General features: G+C 47.1%; 1 pseudogene; it reads left to right on the top strand.

Annotated features, from left to right (window-relative positions):
- Positions 1-5,238: 5,238 nt before the first annotated feature.
- Positions 5,239-5,995, top strand: LOC126492140 (homeobox protein TGIF2-like; annotated as a pseudogene).
- The last annotated feature ends 1,997 nt before the right edge of the window (positions 5,996-7,992 follow it).

Below are 7,992 nucleotides of genomic sequence, written 5' to 3'. Positions count from 1 at the left end.
AGGTAACTTTTGTGCACTCTGGTTTACAAACCCTGAGTGCCAGAGTCATAAGTAGATCCTGAAAGTCAGGGCATCACCCTTTAATTCAAGCACTGGAAATAAAATGGCCCCATCCTTCCTGCTCATGCCTGGATGGTGAACACAATTTTGTGGAGGGGATAAAACTGGGGATAACCATTCAACTTAGTGGAAGAATGAACAAATTTATGCCTTGCCTCCCACACAGCCCACACAAGATATAGATATTCAAAACAGTGAATGGTTGGAAGCTGATCAAGCAGTCCTAGAACATTTTTTAGCTCCACAAAGTATTCAGTTTCTGCCCAAAAGAAAATGGGCCTTTTTATTGTACTGAATATAGGCAGAGTCTGTATCCCTCTGACAAAATATCTCAGAAGTTCCACTCATGGCCAGAGTGCTTCAATGCTTCTCCTTATGTCCAAGGGGTCTGGTACTTTGCTTCTTTGATTAAAAGGATGTCAGACTTTCTCCTGCCCAAAGGTGCTTCAGTCCTTCCCTCATCATATCTAGGGATATTCAGACATTTACCTCTAATAAAGAAGGCCTCATATGTGGCCTGTGTGATCAAGCAAATATCAGATATTCAGGCCTAATAGATTCCAAGCCTAAACCTCTAACATATATGGCATGGAAAGTACACTTCTGACCAAAGAGAATTCAAAACTTCCTGGATCAAGGTCTCAAGAACATGAGAGTAATGAGGTGAGAGTAATTCAGGTTACTGTCTTTATTCTGGCCACCTCAAATGGAAAAAAATCCTGTCTCGTATCCTGAAAACTGAATCTGTGAGCATATATGTGAGGAGAATAGAGCCAGAGACTATCACACAGTTCCTTTAAAGAATTCCAAAACTTTCATCCTGCTTGCCATGGACATTCAGAAGATATGTGTATCATACACTGATTTTTGAGTTGGAAACTGCTAAAGGAGTGCCTGAACCTTCCTGTATTTCCGAAAGTATCCTGGGCATTCACCTTCTGCCTAACAGGTCCTCACACATATGACCAAAACAAGCTGGGACTATTCAAATCAGTCCTAGGGAAGCTTATACCTTCTTCCTCTACCTTAGAGGACCCTTAATCTACCACTTCTTCCCTAAGAGGCATCAGAAACTCTTCTGCACACAAAGGAATTGGAGATACCCAACATACCCAAGGAAGTCTAAGGGTACCCTCCTTTACTGAAAGGGGTTGGAGATTATTCCCTCTTTCCAAGTATTCATCATTCCTCTTCTGAAAAAAAAATTGGACCTCGAACCTGCCTGCTATGGTAAGAGGGCCATAGTTCTTCAATATCCAGACCTTTCCTGCACACACATGTATTTGTTGGCTTACTAACTCTATGTAAGAGTGCTTAAAATGTCTTGTTCGAAGATGAGCACAGTACCATTGCTTTTCCCCTACATCTTGAGCAGCCATGACTCTCTATATTCACTGTTGTTCATAGTAACGCAAGCCTTTTCTGATTAAGGCTAGAGGCATCTTTACTCTATGATAGTGCTTCTCTGCATTCCTAAGGCTGAGACCCTTTAAGACAATTCTTCATATTGTGGTGACCCCCAACCACAAACATATTTTCTTGCTACTTCATAACTGTAATTTTGCTACTGTTGTGAATCATAATATAAATATCTGATATGCATGCTATCTGATATGTGACCCCTTTGGGGGTCATGACCCACAGGTTAAGAACTGTTGTTTTTTGGGGAATAATCACTTTGCTGTGGGACAGAACTAGCTTAGTTCTTGGGGGAAGCTGAATGATGTTAGATTTCTGAGGCAGCAGAAAGAGACAGAAAGCAGAAAGAGACAGGAGTCTGATCTTCAACAGATAGGACTGTGTTTATTAGCACACTCAGTGGAGGGCAGCCTCTCTTCTGTGGGAAATTGAGGGGTCTGTCAAGGGGAAAAGCTGGCTATTACCCTTTATGGGGTGGGGTGAGGAGCTTGAGAATGAGAAAATTCTTGAAACTGTAACCTGCTTTTCTCTCCTGCAGTCTCTCCTTCCTGAAATTCTTTGCCTGAGGCAAGACAGGCTACCTTGGGAGACTGGGAGTTGGCCTGTCTGCACTGACATTCCTTTTTGTGCTGACTAATAAGGCTGAGCACAGTCATCTGTAATCTCATGAGGAATTCTGTTTTTCCATAAAGACACTCTGTTGACTGAGATCATGGACATGAGGACCACGTGAAAAAATGCTGAGGTGGAACCACTGAGGCCGAACAAAAGGAGAGAAGGGCCAGATTTGACGAAGCAAAGAAATCCCTGAGGTACCAGAACGTCTTGGAAGGCTGCTGAGATAAATTCAGAGGTTGAGCGGGACTGGCCACCCTCTCAGAAGGAGTGGAAAGAACTTACTTGGGTGTTGAGACTGTGTAGAGATATGATGAAGGGAACCAGGATGTGGCTTGATAGGCAGAGTCTTGGTAGGGGAAGAAGGAGGCATAAGGTCTGCTTGGATAGTGTGGCAGAACCAACAGGCCAGAGTCTAACCAACAGCAGCAAACTCACTAGACCATAGCAGTTCTCAACCTTCCTAATGCTGTGACTCTTGATAGCAGTCCCTCATGTGGTGACCCCCAACCATAAAATTATTTTATTGCTACTTCATAATGTTGCTACTGTTATGACTCATAATGTAAATATTGGATATAAAGGATATCTGATAGTAACCCCTCTTATTCTTTTTTAAAAAATGCTGCAAGATCCCCGCGGCAGTAGGCAGCAGAAATGCTGTAGGTCCCAAATGGTGGTGGCAGGCCATGTGGCAGCAGACAGCGGGCCCTGGGAGCAGCCAGTCCCAGGCAGAGACGGCTGCTGGTCTCAGAGCAGTGGTGGCGGGCCATGTGGCAGCAGGCAGTGGGCCCCAGGCAGAGACGGCTGCTGGTCCCTGAGCAATGGCTGGTCCCAGGCAGGGAGACACATGGCGGGTAGGCAGAAGACAGAAACATGGATAGACATGACACGCAGGGTGAATGTTTATTCAGAGGGTTATGGAAGAGGAAGGGTGAAGGGGGGGACAGAGAGAAAGAGAGAGAGAGAGAGAGAGAGAGAGAGAGAGAGAGAGAGAGAGAGAAGAGATAGAGATAGAGAAGGGGGAAGCAGAGAAGTGGGTAGAGAGGCAGAAGCGAAGCTGCCTCTCTGAGAGGAAGATGAAAAAGAGAGTGAGCTCAGGATGGAAGATGGAAATCAGCTTGCCTCAGCAGATGGGGGAGGGGTGGAGTGGGCGTGGCTTGTCTCTTAAAGAGACAGAAAACCATAACATTCCCAGGTCTTCCTTATAATAAAAAGCAGATTAGACACCACAGTTTGAAGGAATTGGGACGGTGAATTCTCAAAACTGCTTCCTGCTGATTTGTGGGAGTTGTCTTTGGGGGGGGGGACTGAAGAAGGCTGTGTGCTGGGAACATCCTGGCATAGCTGGTCTCTTTGCTTCTGACTGATGTCTGTGGCATGGGAATGTCTGGTGTCCCTAAGGTATTGGCAGAACAAAGAACAAAGTTAAATTAAGGTAAAAAATTTTTAGGACCAGGGAATTGAGGGGCATGTATCTGACCTGTTTAAGGTGGATTTCTTAATTCAGCTCCCTGGAACTCATGAGAACTCCTTGGGTTTGTGAAAACAGAAGTTTTAGACATATAATGACTGTGGCATAAGAGATAAATTTGATTTGAAATTTGTTTGGTGAGGTTACCTTACAAAACCTCAACCTGGCAAAACCTCTCAGCTGTCAGACTGTCAGAGATCTTTGAGAAGTATAAGATTTTACTTGAGTTACTGATTAAAAAAATGACAGAGAACATACTTGGTTGGCACCTAGAGCTACTCTTTTTTGGGTCCTCCATGGTCACTGAAGGTTGCTCTTGACCTTTGCTGTTTAGTGCAGGGCCTGCCAGGCTCCAGAAGACCTTGTGGGCTAAGAAATCTGTAGGAAGATAGGCCTACCTTGACCTGAGCAGCTAGGCTGTCGATTCCAGCAATTCCGTCCACTACTAGAGGTCTCTAGGTTAGATGAAAGGCAGTTTTGCCCAATGGTCAGCGCTCGGCAGTCAAAGCAAACGGCATAAGGATGTTGTTTTGCACAGTCTGTCTTCTGTCTTCTCTGGAGGAAGCAGAGTGCTGCTGCTAGGAGCCAACCTGCCTCTTTTGTTATGAAAAGTTTTTAAATATTAAATACTTAAATATCACATTCCCCAGATCTCTGAGCAGTTGAGGGCTGGATTAAATATAGCTGCAGTATACTGGCTCTTAACAGGTAAGATCCACATTTGTAAAAGGGCAGAAAGAAGAAACTGCTGGCAATGGAAGGTTAATGCCAGAACTGACAATGGTATAAAGCAGCTTAAGAAACTTAAAGGTACATACCAGTTTAAAATATGAGACTCATGATTTTGTAGTCTGAAATGAGATGTAATGAACAATTATTATGCATTATTATGTATAGAAAGAGTGGACAGGAATTGGGCAATGTGGACGACTCTGACGGGCCCTATCAGAGACATGCCATTGCTCAAAACACATGTAACAGAGTTAACATGAGGATTTTAGTGAAAACCAGGTGAGAAGGCAGGGTAAAACCAGGAGAGTGTGGTCATGTGACCTGGCTCTCAGCCAAGATGGCGAAAAGGTCACCTGACCCAACTGGCCTTCAACCAAGATGGCGACCGCCACATGTTGTCTGCTCTGTTGGTGAGCCACCATGCCATAACAAAAGCCGCAGAGGGGAGGGGCAAAAGGCTGGAACCAAAAAAAATGGCCATTTAAATTTTTTTTAAGGTAGTTGGGGCCATTTTGAACAGAGACTGATAAGTGTGAGGCATTTAAACAGGAGGCCGGAGTGATAGGTCTGGATGGCTTGGCTCTCATGGTCAAGGCCGTGAAAACACCCGCAAAAACCATGGCACCTCAATCCTACAACGAGAACGGCTCCCCGTTAAGGCAAGATGCAGATGGCACGAACACCCAGGCCCTGTGAACAGGCGTCCGACGGGAGAGGGATTCAGCCAAGGTCAGGCCGCACAGTCGTGGCGTGCTGCACCGTAGCAGCTGTTACGACGAAAAGAAGGAAGAAAAGAAATGAAAAGAGAAAAAAGAGGTAGAACTGGGAGTACGGAGCACAAAGCCGAGTATGCATGCTCCGACGGCCCTGCGCCGCAAGAGTCAGCCTGCGCGGAGTACGGGGAAGGGTTTGGGAACCAAATTTTTTCCTGCCCTAGAATGGACATGCTCCCCAGAGGTCCAGCCTAGCCCCTAGGCACCATGTCGGACAGCGACCTAGGTGAGGATGAAGGTCTTCTGTCACTGGCTGGCAAGAAGAAGCTCAGGGGGAACCTGCCCAAGGAGTCGGTAAAGATCCTCCGGGACTGGCTGTATCTGCACCGCTACAATGCCTACCCTTCAGAGTAGGAGAAGCTGAGTCTCTCCAGACAGACTAACCTCTCAGTGCTGCAGATATGTAACTGGTTCATCAATGCCCGGCGTCGCCTTCTCCCAGACATACTTCGGTAGGATGGCAAAGACCCCAATCAGTTCACCATTTCCCGCCGTGGGGGTAAGACCTCTGATGTGGCTCTCCCAAGGGGCAGCAGACCCCCCCTTGCTGGCTGTGTCTGTACCAGCTTCCACCAATGTGCTCTCCTTGTCTGTCTGCTCCGAGCTGCTCCACTCAGGCCAATGTGAAAAGCCAGCAGCCCCCTACCCACAAGTGGAGCTGGAATCCCCTAAGGCTCTGGTGACCCCTGGGAGCACGCTCACCCTGCTGACTAGAGCTGAGGCTGGAAGCCCCATAGGTGGACTCTTTAATACGCTGCCACCCACACCCCCAGAGCAGGACAAGGAAGACTTCAGCAGCTTCCAGTTGCTGGTGGAGGTGGTGCAGCAGAGGGCCACTGAAATGGAGCTTCAGAAGCAGCAGGGTCTGGCACCCCCATTACTACACGCTTCCCTTCCTCTAGTCTCAGAAAATGCCAAGTAGGCACCTGCTACCAGGCGGCTTGAGGTTCAAGCCAGCTGTCCCAGGTTCCTGGTTCACTTCCCCTTCATACAGAGGGCTATCTACGGATCACTGCCAAGCATCGGGATCATCTGTCCAGAGGTCCTCAGCAGAGAGACAGCAGCTGGTGTCTCTGCACTGTTATGGGGCCTGTGCTCTGCTGACTGCATTCCTTCAAGCTTCCTATCGGAGGAGACCAAAGCACCAGAGCCAGGCATGGTGTTGCTGTTGCTTCTCCAGAGAGCCCTGGGACACCTGCACTCTGACCCGCTTTCCTAGGCAGGCTCAGGAAACCTGCCAAGTTCAGACTTGAGCTGGGTCCAAGCTGCCCCTAGGCTGTGCCTCTTTTGGTCAAGCCAGGTGTGCATGCACATTCCAGCTTACTCGAAAGAAAAGGCCCAGCAGATGTCACAGAACCGACTTCAGTTGAATGTTTAGATTTTTGCTAAATTGTTTCTTTTCTTTTTGCTGTGCTCTGTCGATGGCAGTAGGTAGCCCGGAAGCACAGGTGTGGGGAGAGAACACCTTATGCGATGGAGCTTTATAGACGGGTGATCTGCCGCTGCACCAGGGTGATTGTATAAGGGACCAGCAGAATCACTGCAGCTGTGCTGAATTCCAGCTGGAAGTGGTTGATTCTTGGTTTGGATTACTTTATTGTAAAAGACAGAAGAAAAATACCTACAGGTGTTGGATTATCTACACCAGGCACAGAAGGGGATAAAGCCACAGCCAAATCCAGCTGAACCAGATAGCCATTTAGACACAGCAGAAATGGATGATAAAACCCAGAGACATATTTGTTTTTATTGTATTTTGGGGTGGTTAAGCTAGACTGAAACAGCTTTTGTTTTCTCTCTCTCTTTTGGGTGTCATCTCCCCCCTTCTCCTTATTTTTTGTAGCCTGTTTGGAGTCACTCAGGAATTTGGCCAGATGTCGAAAGCACCAGCATCTCCTGCTTTGGGAAAAGTGAGCCATCTGCTGGTCAGGAGGCCCTTCAAACATGCCACTGTTTGATGGAGGAAGGTCATTGGTCAAATAAAGAAACTGCCTTGGCCCTGATAGGTAGAAAATTAGGTAGGCGGAGTAAACAGAACATAATGCTGGGAGGAAGAGGAAGTGAGCTCAGACTCGACAGCTCTGCTCTGGAGCAGAGACGCCATGCTCTGCTCTCCCGATAGCTCTGCTCTCTGAGGCACACGCGATGAAGCTCCAACCCAGGATGGACGTAGGTTAGAATCTTCCCGGTAAGCGCACCTTGGGGTGCTTACACACATTATTAGAAATGGGCTAGTCCAGGTGCGAGAATTAGCCTAGAAGAGGCTAGATAGAAATGGGCCAAGCAGTGTTTAAATGAATACAATTTGTGTGTTGTTATTTCGGGGCATAAGCTAGCAGGCGGCCGGGGTGCTGGGGACACAGCCCTGCCGCTCCTATTGCAACAACTGTTCACAAAAGTAGCTGGGACCTTCATGGGGAAAGGGGCCCAGCACCTGGGAACTGGTCTGTTTCACCTCCTTTCAAATTGGAATTGCAAGGGCCTGCCTAAATTTCCCAGGGAAACAGATCACACATGGTTTTGATCTCTTCCCTTCCCTCTTTGTTTTTTACTTTGCTGTTTTGTTAGTTTTCAGCAACAGTATACCCCATCTTTATATATCTTAAAAAACACTAATCCTAGGTTTTTATTAACCAAAATATTTGTGTTCTGAATAACCAGAAGATTTAAGAAGCTCTGACTGTAATTTCCTGACGTTTACTAGGTTGTAAACACAGAGAAGGGGCTCCTGGGTGTTCACCGACCTAAAGTGCCTGTCCCAGAGAAACACAACACCATTCTGGCCTTTCTAGGAAGCCCCCTGCCACACATATAGGCTTCCCTACCTCTCCTGAGTGGCTTAGCTCCATCCCTTGCTGTGCAAGTGGGAACTGAGAGATTTGCTCTCTGTAGGGGATTGCTTTCCTAGGCTGGATCTCT

Source organism: Alexandromys fortis, unplaced genomic scaffold, assembly GCF_014885135.2.
Source record: "Alexandromys fortis isolate MF-2015 unplaced genomic scaffold, M_Fortis_MF-2015_v1.1 scaffold_289, whole genome shotgun sequence".
In the NCBI taxonomy this organism is placed as follows: Eukaryota; Metazoa; Chordata; class Mammalia; order Rodentia; family Cricetidae; genus Alexandromys; species Alexandromys fortis.
This window is presented reverse-complemented; position numbering and strand designations above follow the sequence as displayed.